This window comes from Enhydra lutris, unplaced genomic scaffold (assembly GCF_002288905.1).
Source record: "Enhydra lutris kenyoni isolate GAN:26980312 unplaced genomic scaffold, ASM228890v2 scaffoldscaffold2, whole genome shotgun sequence".
In the NCBI taxonomy this organism is placed as follows: Eukaryota; Metazoa; Chordata; class Mammalia; order Carnivora; family Mustelidae; genus Enhydra; species Enhydra lutris.
The window spans coordinates 13,863,912-13,880,756 of NW_019154086.1; the positions used below are offsets into that span (position 1 = coordinate 13,863,912).

At 38.9% G+C, this 16,845-nt stretch overlaps 1 protein-coding gene across 4 annotated transcripts in view; it reads left to right on the forward strand.

Moving 5' to 3' along the window:
- The first annotated feature begins 467 nt into the window (after positions 1-467).
- LOC111149169 (transducin beta like 1 X-linked receptor 1) overlaps positions 468-16,845 on the forward strand; it is a 164,230-nt gene continuing 147,852 nt past the window's right edge. For 2 of the 4 annotated variants that reach the window (XM_022506141.1, XM_022506119.1), the window contains exons 1-2: positions 10,173-10,242; positions 10,571-10,626. The gene's annotated coding sequence lies outside the window, so the exon portion shown is untranslated. Of the gene's footprint in view, positions 636-10,172; positions 10,243-10,570; positions 10,627-16,845 lie in introns of those variants that run through there. The other 2 variants (XM_022506112.1, XM_022506128.1) reach the window with 2 other exon arrangements.

The window sequence follows — 16,845 nt, forward strand, 5'->3', positions numbered from 1 at the left end:
GTTAACCCGCGTTTCTGCTCTGGCTGCGGCGCGAGCCTCCCCGCCCCCACCCGGCCTCCGGCCGCGCCGCCCCCCCCCCCCCCCCCCCCCCCCCCCCCGGCCGCGGCGCCCCTCCCCCGCCGGCCCCTCCCCCGCGCGCCCGCCCGGCGCAGGCCGCTCGGGTTTGTTTTGCTGCGCGGCCGCCGCCGCCGCGGGCCTCGCGAGCTCATTTGTGCCTGGCTGGTCCCCATTCCTCTCTCCCCAGTGTTGAGTGTCTGAGCCGTTGGCTGCTCCGAACCGTTTGGCTCTTTCCCTTAGTAACAGCTTTTACCTTCTGCCTCAATTCCTCTCCCCGCTCGCGCCCTTCCCCCGCGCGCCGCCTCCCCCCGCCGCCGGCCGCGTGCGCCCCCGCCCCTCCCCCCGCGGCGGGAGCACCTCCGCTCGCCACCTGGGGACCCGCGCCGCGCTCCCCGCCCCCGCCCGCCTGGCGCCCATCCCCCGCGCCCTCCGCTCGCCGGGGTTATAATTGCCTCTCACCCCCCGGAGGGGTTATTTTGGGGGTGGTTGGAGGCGGCGGCGGCGGCGGCGAGGAGGGGAATTTCCTTGTGCCTCCATTCCCGGGAGGGGGGAGCGGCGTCGGAGGCCACCGTTTCCAGGTAAGCGCTGGGGGCCGGACCCCGGGGTGGGGGCGGCCGCGGGCCGGGCGGGGGGCGCGGGCGGAGGCGGCCGAGGGGCGCCGGGCCGCAGGGGGGATGGGCGCAAGTGGAACATGCATTTTTCAACTTGGCCCTTTGGGGAGCTGGGGTTTTGGTGGGGGAGGGGAAGGCAAGGAAGGCATTTAGGGTGCCCCATCCCCCCCTTTTCCTCTCTCAGGCTTCTTTGAAATGCTCACGTGCCTGCCCACCCCCTACCCTTTCCTGATCTCCGGGGATCCTCACCCTTATGTTGTCCCCGAAAATGTGCACCTCGGCCTTCTCCCCTGCTTCCACCCTTCGTGCATTTACACCCCCTTTTTGTGTGTGTGTGTGTGTGTGTGTGTGTGTGTGTGTGTGTGTGTATGTATGTGGGGGGGAGGCTTTCAGGAAAGAATTTGCAGCAAATTGAATCAAGGAGCCATCATGAGGCCGACTCTTTTATAGCCTATTTTTAGCAGAGGAGAGGGATCTTTTCGGTGCATGTTATTCTGTTAGCTATGGAAATCTGCTCCCCTCCCCTGGCGCGTCCCCGGTGCAGGCGCGGCGACCCGGGCCGGCGTGCGGGGGGCTGCGGGCGGCAGTTGGGGCCGCGCGTCCCGGGCGGGGGCGCCAGCGGGGGAGGGGCGCGCGGCCGCGAGGCCGCACTCCGGGACGTGTTTATTTGTAACTTAGTGCCTTTTATCGTCTTAAGGAGGTTTTTGCTAGAGCCTCTTTGAAGTTGGGTTCAGAAGTGTAGAATTGGCAAAGTTATTGCCAGCTTCCTGGTAAGTTTTGGGTGGCACAAAGTCACATTATTTTCTGACCGTGTAAAGGCCACGTTGTGAGGGTGGTTTCTCGGGAACTTCCTCTTTGCAACCGATGTCTTTTTTTTTTTTTTTAACAGAAGCAGACTTTTATTCAAGTGAAATTATTAATCTTAAATGGCAGCTCGAGGGAAACCATGCATGTGTTAACATGTTCAGTATTTTTGGAAGTTCCGAATTTGCTGAAAGAGGCATCACTTTGCAGTGGCAACCGAGATTAAATTTAGATTGTGAAAATGGTGTGTTTCATGTAAAATTTGGGTTGTAATGGTGTTTAAAAGAATGTTCCTTTTACTAGGTTACCCAGTAACATTCTCTAAAATGATCTGGTGATTACAAATGATAAATATTGTTACCTAATTAGAAACTAGATTTTTTTCAATGTCTGGAGTTTACTTAATACTTAAAATCTTGGACTATGCAGGCACCAAGGTGAGGAGTTTTAATAGCTATGTCATTTACAGTCGGCTTAGGAAGTTTACTGTTGGTTTTCTTGTTTTCCCAACAAGAACCTCATGCTGTTTTAAACAAGCTTGTTAATAAAATGTAGTGGGTGAAATGATGGGTTATTTTTAGTGTGAATTGTCCCCTCTCATGTAATTAAGTAATCATTTGCCTCCTCCTTTTTTCCTAAAGGCTTCTTTATCAGATTGGATAATATAAGGCCCTGGTGGTGGTTTCATTTACTTACTAAAGCAAATTATAAAAAGTGTCCTGGTTACACATTGAAGATACAGCAAGTGACTTTTTGGCTTTCCCATTGTGGTTCGTTTTCACTTTTGTTAAATAAGACCTGTGCTACGTTGGTGTATTTAAGTAATCCTATTTCCTGGGACTGTGTGTTCTCACCGTTTTAATAAGTTTATAGGCTGGGGAGATAGGGCAGCTTTGTCTGCATGAAAACTGTGTCTGTTGTGTTGTATCATGGGAGTTCATGGCAAGCAAGCTTCCGAGATCATCACTGAGGGTTCTAGACGTAATTATCATTTACCTGTGGAGGAAGCGTGGGGGAAAGAAAATATGCCTGAGAGTGGTTAAGCATGTGATGTGTGTTTATACTTTTTGCTCTGAAATCGTGTTTTCCTGCCTGTTTAGAATATGATTTTTTTCCCAGTTTTCTGTAATACATTGTGTGATGTATATAACCACAGCTATTAAATCCACAAATAACCACTATTTTTTTTCCTATTTGAGTAGTTAAGATTCAGACCTATAGAGCAAAATACTACACTGGATGGAGTAGTAAAACAATATGTATGTGGAAAAAGTTTTTCTTACTTTTCTGGAACTTACTTAATGGACTTGTTAATGGCTTAAAAATTGTTGCAAGGATCGCCATCAGTTTTTAAAATGCCTTTCTTCTATATCAACTTCTGTTACTAATATGGGAGACCCATGTGGTAAATGGTGTGGCCCCTTGTGGAGCTGGTATTTCTGCATTGGTTGCCTCAAAGAAGTGAGAATCATTTTAATAACTTTTTACATGTGCCAGGAAATTTTTTGTTACTTGTGTTCTCAACATCCAGTGAAGGTTTATCATGATTACCTTAATAAGTGCCTACCAAGAGAATAAGAAGTAACTATTTTCTAGGAGCCTTTCAAGCTAATAAGCAGAAAGGGCAAAAGCTTAATATAAAAATAGGGGTTACTGATAAAAAGAGATAGGACTAATGGACCTTTGGAACAACAACCTGTTGAATAAATACATCTGTTCATGTATAGCAATGAAATGTAAGTATAGCCTTGTCAATGAGTAGCTGACAAAGGAATTCTTCTTGTACAAGTTACTCCAACCGTATTACTATAAAGAATTTTTTACTTGATGCACTTTGATGAAGTTAGTGGAAATAATTTGTTGGGTTTATTCAGTTCCTGTGTTTTTTATATAAAAGAGGAATGTGAACGACAGGGGAGAGAGATGCCAGAAATATTGGCACCATCCGGGACTGTATTTTTCTAGTGCATGTGAATTTGACTCCATTCATAAAAAATATTTACAGTATAAGTCACTAAAATGCAAAAAAAGGAAATCAGTGCCATTAAGATGTTTATAATCCCCATAGTATAGAAGGGTTAGGACCAGGGATTGTTTAGTAAGAATGTGGTCCAGTTTGTAGACCACCATAGTGGTATCTCCTGTTCTGACACCAACAGAAACTTGAGTTTAAAAAAAAAAAAGCTGTGTGAGAGCACTGATGCTGGAGAGGTTTACTATACACCACCTATGGGATTAGACTCCAGAAGAGTACAATTAATTACCCTGTTAACAAGAGCCAGAGGAAAGGGACTTCACTTGGGTTAGGCTCTAGGAAAGGTGTGAGGTGCTTTCTGTGCTAATCCCATGAAGTAGGGAGTACTGGACTCCGCAGATGATGAAATAGGTGCAAAGTTAATTCACTTATCCAAGGCCACAGAGCCATCAAATGATGTGTCAGGGTTCATATCTAGGTCTAAATGCTCGTCTGTGCTCCCTCTAGATGACTGCAACACTGCAAAATTTTCCAGCTGTTTTGTCAATGTCCTTGCAAAAAATTAGTGTTTTTAATCAAGTTTATAATTCTATAGTTGGGCGGCTCTACTGACTGGGTCAAATAATTGTGTGGATAAATGGAATTCATAGGAATCAAACATTATTGTGTTTACTCTCTAGAACCATTTAATAAGGTGCAGTCTTCTTGCAAACTGCTGTATTTCCTATTTTAGGACTGACAGTGGTGAAGTAGCCTCTCCAGGTACTGCCTTCAGAAATAATAAAATATGGTTCTATACCTGCAGTTAAGAAGGAAAAGCAAATTAAGAGTATGTCCAACTATCCTTCTGAGTTAGTTTTCCTGAAAATTTGTATAAGAACCTCACATTAAAGCTTTTGTGTAGCATAGTGGTTTGTCAGGGGTCCTTGAGGCAAACTGCCTGGGTTCAAACTCAGGCTCCATCCCTTACTAGCTATGCAACTTTGGGAGAATAACTCTCTCTTTATCTCAATTTTCTCTTCTGTGTAATGGGGACAGTCAGCTTTGTATAGTTGAGAAGATTGAAAGAATTCTATGTGTAAGGTGCTGAGAGTAGTGCTTGACATACAAGCATTGTGGAAATGTAGGCTGTTAAGGATAATGATGATGGGTTTGGATTTGAGTTTTGCTTCTTTGTATTATATTTTGTGTGCTTGTTACTTATTTTAGTGAGGACATTTCATAGAATACATTTGGCAGTTTTAGTTCCTGAGTAAAATATTTGAAATAAAGTTCGCTTAATGTATTTACTCTTGAAGTTATGATTGAAGGCTTATCTTGAAAAATTAGATTGGATTTTAACACCAAATATCAAGTTACATTGTGTAGGTACAGTGTTTGGTTTTTTGGGTGACTTTTCTTGGCTGTTCTTTTGTCACTTGGGCTTGGACTTCTTAAATCTTGCACCATTTGAAACATTTTCCAACTCTTTAAATAAAGGAATTTTGTTTTTCAGGGTTGGACCCATCAGTACACCTAGGGTCTCCTTTGTAGATTGGAGTGATGACTTTAAGTAGGTTATTGTTTTCTCCAAGCTTGACCTTTCATCTGTGTTCTTGTTCTATATTTTCAGCTCCTGTCAGGTCAGTTCTATTTGGAAATTCTGTTGCTCTGACGTATCTGTAAGCCTTGTCTTATTTTCGCTTCCCATTTTTTTAAACCATTTTTAATTCAGAATATTAACTATTGATATGATTTATGTGTCAGGACTACACAGCTGATTTGACAAGGACTTTGACAATCTGAGTGGCTGATACCCAAGTTTTGAAGAGGGAGGAAACCTAGGCTCAGGTAGTAAGGGATGCACAGAGGGATTTAGGCCCAAAGTACCTGGTTTTTAGGCCAGTATTCTTAACTAGCAGTTTACGGTCTTCACTGTGAATGAATGAAAGACTGAATGAATGGCTTTAGGTCTGCATTACTACATTAATTTTTCAGCGGGTTGCTCTTTGCAGCCCTTCTTCTCCATTCTGTCTTCTGTAATTCTTGGCAGTATCATTTATCTGAAGTACTGGTTTCATCATGTCAGTTTCTTTGCTGGAGAACCCATTATGGCTTCCCTTTGCCAACTGGATAGAGTTCATAAGCTTCAGTGGGGCTTTTAAAGCTCTCTTCTACCTATTCAGCTCTATTTCCCTCTCTTCCCCGACTGTGATTCTGGCCTGCCTATCAGAGACTGCAGTTTCGCCATACTCATTACTCCTCTGCTTTTGCTTATACTGTTCCTTTCCTTTGTCCTTTCTATATTCTAGTTTCAGTCCTACTTCTTTGCTGAAGCTTTTTCTGGCCATCTTGACTCAGGATAGTTCTTTACTGAGATTCCATTTTGTTTAGTGCATATCACAAACTCCATAATTATTTACTGTTTCATGGGTTTGTGTCTCGCTCATAGCCCCAACTACGTGTTCTGTTTTTTGAAGGAAGGGACCTTTTTTCTTATGGTATTAGCAGAATTTTTTGATTTTTGTACCATACCATCTGTGTGTATTAGACTGGATTATTTCTACAAGGGACCATGTTAAAATAAGCAGTGATGGATCCTGTACTACTGGTGTTGATGTTGTAGAAGTTTCTTTCTGAATTAGGCCTTCACGATTTAGGTGTACTATGGTAGCACTTACCTGCTAATTGGAGTTTTAATGCCAGTGTTGATGAGGAAGAGAAAAAAAACTTTATCAAAATTTAGAATGAAATAAAAGTTGCTGGTTTTGTCCTCTTAATCCTGGAATTGTAGCCATGACATTGGTGAAGAACCTAGTCTGGTTGGGAATCCTGTCACACTAAGTTGGCTTTGTTTGGTTATATTTGTTACAATGAAATTTAAGATTTTGGACTTTATTTTTTTTAATCTCTTTGGGTTTTTTGCTCATTATTTTCTCTGTAGTGTGTCAAGTAAGATGGTGTTTTTAGCTTTGTTTTACAGCATTCTGACCACATTGGAGTCTCATTTGAGTCATTACTGTGAGGGTATTAATACTTCAGATAGAGTGTATATTTTGTATAGTGTAAATGGGTTTAATCTACCAGAAGAAAGTCATCATAACCATCTCTCTCCAGTAGGTAAGGCTGTGGCATATCAGTTCTACATAACCTGGGTAATTTATTCTAAAGTGACTAAGTTGGTATTACATCCTTTTGAAATTTTTAATATTTGGAGTTCTAAAGTATGAGCTTTCAGCATAATTTTATTTGCGTCAAACAAAATGAGTTGGTTATTATCCTGGTTTCTGAGAGCTTAGATTCTTAACTTAGAATTAATACAATCAAACTGTAAAGGTCATGTTGAAAGAGGAACAATTAAATTTCAGTAAACATAGAAAGAGTATCCAGATTAAGGAAAAGATTTATGTGAAATGGATAATTTGAAGAGTGAATGAGGAAGAATAGGTATTGAATGTTTAAACTGGGGAGTTTGCCACTTGTTTTCCTCTATGTGATTGTAAATTTTTTCAGGAGGTAGAACAGAAAAGAGCATGGAAAACGCAGGTCAGAGATGGTCATTTCAATATCTTAATAGAATAATTTTTCTTTATATGAAATTGTACTCTGGACTCTCCAACTTTTATTTTCAGTGAGATGTTTAAAATTTTTAATTACCTTAAAACAAAAGCAGTGAAGAATTTTTACTTTTTAGGAATTAGATATCAGTGTACTTCTTATCTTCATTTTGTTTGGGATCAAAGGTGGTATCAGTACTTTTCTTTCACTTTTTTTCCTTGTGTCCTTTTCAGCACACTGTGTGATAGGACGTTGTAATGAGATAATCAGTTGTTAAGTGGATGTTTGCTTTATTGTTTCTATGCATCTACTTGAATGGTGGGTAGCATTTTAACATGGATTCGGCATTAAGCAAATGAAGTTTTACTATTTTTTGCAAAGCCATAGTTACATGGGTAAATCATTTAGTTTCTAGAAACGCATATGAAGAAGGGTCATGTAAAGTGTTATGTAAAGTTAGCTAATTCATTCAAGCAATAGGTATATAATCAATTACTGTATTAAAATTCCGAGATTCTGTCATTTAATTTTATGTAATTTTTTTGAGGAAGATCTACATGGAAAATTTGCTTAGAGTGTTTAAAGGCTAAAAATCCATAGCCTTACATAGAGTAATAGAAAATACTTGGCATTAGCATAAGCGAACACCTCCAGAGAAGTTATAGTAATAAGGATATTTTGCTAGTTACCTTCAACTGCTAATAGAATACAGTTTATAGGTTAGTGAGAGGTGTTTTATGCTTTTCTCTTAATTTGAACAGCCTAATTGGGTAGAGTGTATACTAATTTTGTTCCATTTCTATTTTTTGGCTATCAGATGTCACTAACTCACAGTATAAGGCAATTGGGTCATCTACTTTGGGTTTCTGAAGTAAGGTAATGGAAATAGATAATGAATGAATTTCCTTAATGTCTTTTTTTTTACCCCCTGTATAATTGTTCTTTTATGGGCTAGAATTTATCATACATGAGTGAATTTTTAGATTCTATTTGTAGCTGTAGTAGTGGTCTTTGGCACCTTTTTATATAAAAATGTGATATACTCTGTACTTAAATTGTGGCCCACTAAAGTGACGAGTTATCTTTAAATCACCTTTCTCTGGCTTCATTAATAAGAAATGAACATTTGTGAGATCATAGACTGGGGTTAGGAGTGCAGTTTGTTACTGTGTTAGGGAAATAGTCTTCCTATTCTGTGTAAAAACTAACACACTCTCATGAGGGGTGGGGTTACTTCTTTGACCTTGGACTTCCTTCTGTCCTGCTAACAGAGGTCACTAGTTTTAACATCTGTGAGAAATGTTTTGTGTGAATTGTTTCTTTACAGATTTGTTTAGAATTGATGTTCATGACTTTCTTGTTAGTATTTATAGGATATTTCTCAAAAATACATTTAAGTGAAAAAAAACAGAGGCAGAAGATGAAGTCTGCTGCCATTTTAGTTTATAAAATGAGAAGAGTAGAAAGGACATAAACATGATGGGAGGGTGTATGAGTTCTGTGTGTGTGTTTTATATGCTTAAGATGACTTCAGAAAGGTACACAGGAGACTAGTAACAATGATTTTAGGGGGTGGGGTTGGGATGGGTGATCATGTGGTCAGATGTGGGAGAAACTTAATTTCATGGATAATCTTTTGAACTGAATCTTGAAATGCGAGTATTACCATTTTTTAATAAGTATTGACTTTGAAAAATCAAGGCATCTAGTTAGGAATTCTAAATCTTTCTATTGCTTTTGATTTGGACAGTCAAAAGAGAGGAAAAATTTATTTTTTCCCATGTTTTTCAGTTTTTAAAGAGTTGGAATTGTGTACATTTCTGCAAACACTTTATTTCTCAGATTTGTTGACAAAATTAGAGCCACTGAGTGATTAGAAGCTGTTAGTTATGTTTCATGATTGGGTGATCAGAGCAGTTGAAGTATTTAGTGATAGTGATGTGATTTTCAAGTCCTGTCCAATGTTGATAATTAGGGATTAGTTCAGTGGAAATACTAGAAGGAGATAACTGGTACAGAAGTACATAGATGTTGTCCTATTTCAAAGGTGTTTTGCCAAGGGTTTGGAAATCTGGTGAGAATTATGTTTCTTATAATTCATTAGTTGATTTTTAATAATTTTGATAGTCTCTGGTATAATGGGATTTGTGGGACCATAGATTCTAATATGCACGGACCCTGCCATGACTTGTGAATTTAGATGTATGTATTGTTGACACAAAGGAGATAGAGAAATTCAATTCTCATTCCATTTTAGGTTGCAGTTGGTGTTACTTGTAATTGTTCATTGGTTGTTTAGTGTACTGTAAAAGATTTTGCCTGCTAGTTGTGCTTATCATTTTCAACTTAAGCTGGAAAATTTCAAGAGAAAGGTGGTACCTGTTTTTGTACATTTAATTCTGCTTCAGTGTGACCTGCTTCCCTCAGAGTTTTGCCTCTCTCTTTAGTGATAAGAGGGCTAGGTAGGGTGTGTGTCTGGTCTTAGGTAGTTAACTCTTAACTGTAGAATGTTTAGTGTGGTGAGAAGCTCAGTCTCTGGAGCCTGGCATACCTGGCTTGTCACCCCTACTTGTTAGTTGCATGGCTTTGGACAATTATGTAACCAAATCCATTTGGTTTCCACTGTGAAAAATGGAAAAAAAGAATATTTAATACTTTCCTTTTAGAGCAGTTGTGAGGATTAAAATGTGAATGTATGTAAAGCAGTTATAAGGGCCCAGCACATAGGAAGCACTCAATAAACGCTCGCTACTACTTGGTAGCTTTGTTAGCTACAGCAGCAACAGCTGTAGAGAGAGGGAGAAAAGTGTTACTTGTCGAGGTTTCCTGTGGTGACTGCAGGGAACTGGATGCTAGAATTCCCGATTCAGAGGGCTATGACTGCATTTGGTGACTGAGCTTTTGTTGCTCTAATTCTCTGAAATGAGAATGTGGGGACGCCTGGCTAGGTCAGTTGGTGGAGCATGTGACTCTTGATCTCTGTCTGGCTCCTGAGTTTGAGCTCCATGTTGGGTGTAGAAATTACCTAAATGAAAATAAAACTTAAAATGTGAATGTGTACTGTGTTTCATTTCTAATACATATGTCATTTTTTATAATATTTTGTATTGAGTTTGGTCATATCTTGATATTTCAAGAAAAAAATGTTACTACCTTTCTTAAAAAAGAATTCTGTTTGCTTTGATCAGACACTGCTCTCTGACTCTCCAGTGGATGCTGCTTGTATGGATCAATGATTTCAAATACACATATTACATGGTAGGCAAACTTTGATTTGCACTTTCATATATATGACATGACAGAGTATGTATGTGTGCAAAAATACTGAAGGAAGTTGCTTTAATAGTACACCTTTTCTGTAGTTTCTGATTTAAAAACATGATTTTACAAAGTTCTAATTTGATTTTATTATTTTATAAGTGATTTTTTTTTTTTTTTTACCAAGTTTAGGGAATACTGGTTTAAAGTAGTGTCAAATTATAATTATCTTAAGCTTTATGGATGTAGAATCAGTAATCAAAATTAGAAACAAAATTTCATTTTGAATGATAGAACATAGCACATTTATTGGTGCTGATTTCTTTAGGTGGTGTTCTGAGGCTCTATTAGGATTCTGAAGTTCTGATCCTCCAGTTTTGTAAGGTATGTAGAATAAGATACAGAGGATAAGGAAATTTGATTGCTAATAAAAGGGAATACAAGAAAATTTTTTGAGGGTTAATGTGCAAGCTGATTAAGAACTATGAATGCTTCTCATAAAGAACAGTAATTGGGGTACCTGGTGGCTCCGTTGGTTAAGCATCTGACTTTGGTTTAGGTCGAGATCTTAGGGTCCCGGAATTGAGCTCTGCGTCTGGCTCCTCACTTGGAAAGGAGTCTGCTTGTCCCTCTCCCTGTGCCTCTCCCCATGCTCCTGTAAGCATGCATGTAGGGGTGCATGCTTTCTCCATAAATAAATAAAATCTTAAAAAAAAAAAAAAATAGAGCATAGTAAGTATTACCAAAAGAATAACCATCATACTCAGTTTCTTATATTTCATTAAAGAAATTTGGGTATTTGGGTATATTATTTTATATAGTTTAAAAACTGCTATACCACAGCATGTTGGCTGAATGAAGTTACACCATCTGATTGAAGATTAAGGTTCCTTCTATGAGAGTCTTAAATTGACGTCCTGGCCTGTGACCCCTAATCATCTGTTTCTAGCACAGACCTCTCCTTGATTGAATTGTTTGTTGACTCCTGTCTTGGGGCAGGGCCTTCTTTGAAGACAGTTGTTTTTCACCCATCTTTATTGTTAGCATCTGGTATAGTGCTTAGCACAGCCTTCAGTGATATTTTAATTAACTCTTTGTAAATCAAAGTTTTAAAATTCATCAATAAAAATGTTTTGAGACTGTGTCATGCACATTGAGTGGGGGAGGGGCAGAGGGAGAAGGAGAATCTCGAGCAGCCTCCACACACAGTGTGGACCCCCAGACAGGTTCAGTCCCACAACCCTGAGAACATGATCTGAGGCCGTATCAAGAGGCGTATGCTTAACCCAGGAAGCCCGCCAGGTGCTTTTAAAACAACGGATTTAAAAAGTACCAGGGATGGTACATTTAAAAAATAATTATTTTCACTTTTCTCAGAATGTTGTTAAAACAGGCAAGGTATTATGAAATGAGAACAGAATTTATCTTTGAAGGTCTTACATTAGTTACTCTTTTCTCCTTGTCTGTAGGAAAGTACTTTTTGTTGAAGTAGATAGCTTAATCTTTTATATCCTTAGACCCTCTGCTTCTTGAATGTGGGTTTGTTTTCTAGTTTGGTGCTCCTCTGCTTGGTTTGTTCCCTTTTTTGGGTCATATACTTTCATGAGTAGCTAGTTGCTTTACTTCATCTAGTCTTGTTTGCCCTTACTGCCTTTTCTTCTTAAATGTGACTCATGTATGTTCTAGTAGATAACATTGGTTGGTTCATTTGGTCTGACACATCAACGTAGAGGTGACTTCCTGCAAGTGAGAACTGGTACTAACAGGAAGAGTTACCTGTTTTTTAGATCGTGTGTAATAGCATACTAATGAGCTTTGATAAATATGATAAATGCACATGGCATAACTTACAGAAATTGCATATATTGTTTTCTAGGATACATAGTGGAAACATGTATACATATTGTTTTGCTTGGCACTGTAAAAGGTGCTCAGTAAATGTCAGTTTTCTTCCCTATTCCTTATCTGATGGGTTTTTCATCACACTCACTATAAAATCTGAAAGTCCTTCCTTAGACTGTGAGGGACCCCCACCACTAATCTGCCCTGTGACCACCTCACAGTCCTTACCCTGTTTCACATCACCCTTCTTCCCCTTGTGCACTGTGCCTGGCCATACCAGCTGCATTCCCACTGAACAAGCTTGTTCCTGTCTCAGTGCCTTAATTGCTTTGCTCTCTGCCTCAGGCTTTGCCCTGAGATTGTCATATGGCTAATTCTTTTATGTCCTTCAGATTGTAGTTCCAGTGCTACCACCTGAGAGGTCACACTGAAATAGTTGCTCAGTCCTTAGTCATTTTCAGTTTCCTCATAGCTCTTACCTCTCTGAAATAGCCTTGATCATTGTTTTTGTTTGTTTGTTTTACTCATCTCTGGAACTTATACTTCACAAGAACAGGGATGGGTTCTGTCTTGTCACTCCAGGACATAAAACAGGACCTGGTGGGTGTTGTGTAAATATTTGAGCAAATTGTTCTCTCAGAAATGCTTTTGTAACCATCTGATAGCTTTAACCTTGTTCATCCTTACAGCAGAATACTGGAAATAACTCATTAAAGGTCAGCATTTAGGGGAGGGTCAGAAGAGGCTTTATTACATTGGTATTTACCATTTGGAAGCCCAGGGACATATGTGAGTGCTGGATGCTTTTCTTGGAGGACCTATTTACAGATGGTATTTGAATCAATCTGGAAAAAACAAGTAAATGATTAATTGATGAACCAATTTGAAAATGTGCTTCTGTTATAATGTTAGATTTTAAGAAGTAACACTTTATTTTTAAGTTAAAGTACATATTCAAGTTTATGATGACAGCTAGATACCCATTTTATAATTTGCCTTTAGTTACATTTACCTGTGATAATTCTGTTGTGGATTAATCTTGGCCAGTTTCACCAAGTTGGTGTATGAGTCAGAGCTCTTAGTTGTACGATAGAAACTCCATTCAAGTTAGCTTAAGCCAAAAAGGGGGATTCATTGACACATGGAATCCCCAAGTGGATTGAGTAACTCAACTAGGGGAAGAACATTGAGGCTGTAAGGCTTTAGGCACAATAGGACTAGAGCCATTTGAATGTTAACAGAAATCTCTGCTGACAGAATGTGTTGTGTGTGTTTTGGTAGGTTAGTTTCATTCTCTCACAGAAGATTTTGAGTTTCTTCACATGGTGGAAAATGTAACTTGTCAGTGCCAAGAGTTTTTTGTCCTTTGTTTTCCCCTGCTGTAGAGGAGGGACTGTCTCTACCTCATTTGGAAGATTCTTGAAGTACTGATTAGTTTGGTTTGGGAAGTTGCCCACCATGGCCAGAGGCCATATAGAAACTGTAGGTGTGTCCAAGTACCTGGTGGGGGCGGGGGTAGAGCAGTGGGAATGATAGTTGAGTAAACAGGGGAGCTGCTGGGCAGACAGCCTTTTTTCCCCATCTCCCACACCAAAATGTGTGCCCATTTCTACTTGGGAAGGTTGTGCCATTAATCCGTGATAGATTGTCACTTAAATTTCTCTTTTAACTGGAACTGGCACATACTTTATTGTCAACCTTTCAAATGGATATCACTTAAAATGAGAAGTTGAGGTTCCTCATGTGATAGTAACTGTAATCTTATGTACTCTGTGGCTAATATGAGTGTTCAAATGAATTTATCTTCTCAAAATGAGTTACATATGAGTTACATAGTAAAAAATTTGATACTATTTGTTCTGGCTTTGTTTTTAACCTCATTCTGCTACTTTAGCAGCCAATGGAAGCCTAAATTTGATGGCAACTGTTAGAAAAGTATCAATAGGTTAATTATACATATTTAGGGGACATTTTAGATCTTGAGGAAGATATAACTACCTAGCATATAGCAAAGTTAGTGAGTTGTATATTCTGAGCAGTTATTTTCAGTAATATTTCATCAGTCCATTAAAATAAGAAAATTGTTAGCCATTGTTAGAAATTGTTAGAAAAAAAGTAACCCGAGAGATAGTAATTTTGTGGACTTCAGTTGCTTCATTTTTAAAATACCAAAGTGGGTTTCTGAAGGTCTCCTTTGGATCAAATGTTCTTTGACCCTATGATTGCATATATAACTAAAAATTAAGTCAGTGTTCAGCCAAATTAAGTGGGAAATAATTCAGTACTGATTTCTTCAGGTTAATTATTATCTGAACTGGTTTTTCCTAAAGAAATATTTCTCTGACATCGTCTCCATTTTGAACAGATATTGTCAGGGAAAGTATTTTTTAGATATCTGAAGAAGGAACTTCTATTTTATCCATTAATCTCTGAGTTGTGATGTATTTGTTATCTCCCATTTTACCATTGGGAAAACTAAAAGAAATGGCACCAAACATATTGATGACAATTTTTTCTTTCATTACCTTATTTTTAATTATATGATTATTGACTATCATAGCCAGTAATTTTTTTTTTTTTTAGCAGTTTAGGTTTGATCTTTGTGTGCCACACATTTTAGAAATTGCACTAAAAGTATGTCTAAGTACAATGAGAAGCTGTTCATATGAATAATTTTTTAACTAAAATATATGTGAAGTTTTACCCACATTAACTACTAATTTAAAATCTGTGTATGTTAAAAGAATTTACAATGAAAAACAGATGTGTGAGTGGTATAACAGAAGAGCATAAAGATGCCAAACATGTTGGTCTTTTCTGGGAGAGTTTGGTTTATGTGTAGCATATGGTTGGTGAATTGTAGAGTGATGAGAACCAACAGGAAAGGTAAGCAGGGGTCATATCATGAAGTGACTTCTTTGCTGTGTTAAGGGATTTGGACATTCTTCTGTGACAGGAAACTCGTGAAGGATTTTAAGCAGAACAGCAGGGTTATGTTTCAGCCCTGTTGATGTAGTGCAATGAAGAATGAGCTGATGGTTTGAGAAGGAAAGTGGCTTAGCTCTGAATGGGAGAAAGTTGAGCGGTAGTGTGATGATGGGTGAGAATGTCACCACATAATTTTGAGAGTATTGCAGATAGGTCCACATTTCTGAATTCTGAAAGAAAGCATTTGGAAATTCAAAAGAGAGATACGAAAAAGAGCTAAGCATCAAAATTTTCTTCTCTCTGGCTCTCTTTCCTTGTGGAGAACAGGGTTATAAAGGATGGGGGTCTGTAGGGATGAGGAATTAATATGATAATCCAGATAGCTAATGGACAGAAACTGAAGGGCAACACCAGGCCGGGGCGGGGGGGTGGTGGTGGAGAGAAATGGCCATATGGGAATGGGAAATTCCCTTCTCATCATGACACCTTAACCAAGGGGTAATTAAATTAGGTGCTTATTTGAGAATAGTTATAAACATAGATTGGTATAGAATAACTAATTCATGAAGTTTCCAGTGAGTGTAATTTTTATGGAGTTCTAGGTTAATTACTATGTATTTTCAAAACTTTTCTAAAGGTTTTACATTAATATAAGTAATTCAAACCTCAGTTTGATAACTTTAGGAAGTTGATCTGAATTAAGTACTATTTAATTCATTAAAATTACATAAATATTGCTTTTTTAAAAACCATTTTGAAATAACTTTAGACTTATTGCAAAGATAGTGCAAAATTCCTGTGTACCCTTCATTCAGCTTCCTCAGTGTTAAAAATCTTACATAACTGGTGTGCTTAGCAAATGTAAGAAATTAACATTGATAACAGTTAACTAAACTACAGACTTTATTTGGATATCCCCAATCCCCCCCCCCTTTTTTTCTTATTTAGGATTCAATCCAGGATCTACAAGTCAACAGGAAATACTAAGAACTCGAAGAGAGCAAAGGTTGCTTTTAGGAGCATATGGGAGGGAGTTCTTAACACTCTGTTGGGCCAGGTAGAGAATGGAGCAAGTCTTGGAAAATGACTATATCTTAGTTGGATGTGGGATTGAATGGGGAGGTAGAGGAAAGGTAGGAGGAAGGGAAGCCATTTCATGATGAGTAATAGTGCAATGACAACTAGGGTTAATAATTTATGAATTAGATCTAGAGGTAAGCACCTGGCTATGAGAGGGGTTGGTGGAGGGGATGGGAAGAGGTGGTGGCAGGATCCATATCACGAAAATCCTGAAGGTAAACTAAGGCCTTGGAAAGTTGAGGGACTTTTGAAGGAATTTGAGTTGGAAGGTAATGTAATCAAACCATCTTGACATCACCTTGGAGTGTCTGTTGACTTCTAAGAGGCTATTGCTATGATAGAGGTAAAAAGTGAAAGTCCTATCTAAGAACTGTGTCAAGAGTTCTCAGATGTAGGGTGAATCAACAGGAGAGCTTATTAAACACATATTTTAATATTGTTCAGCTCTACCCCCAGAGTTTCTGATTTACTGGATTTGGGTTGGAGCCTGAGAATTTACATTCTTAGTAGATTCCCAGGTAATACTACTGATGCTGATATTGCTGGTTTGGGGACCACACTTGGTATTCTCTGGACTGTGATACAGAGAATGAAGAAAAGTAAATAATAGGTGGAGGGATTTAAGGAGGTGGCCACTGGATATTTATACTTTCTGATCTTTTTGTTCACTGCTCATATGCTGTCTTGATCTTGGTTTCTTATGTCCTTTAGAGTTGCTGGTTTTTTTGACTAGTGAGGAAAGGGTGGGGATTA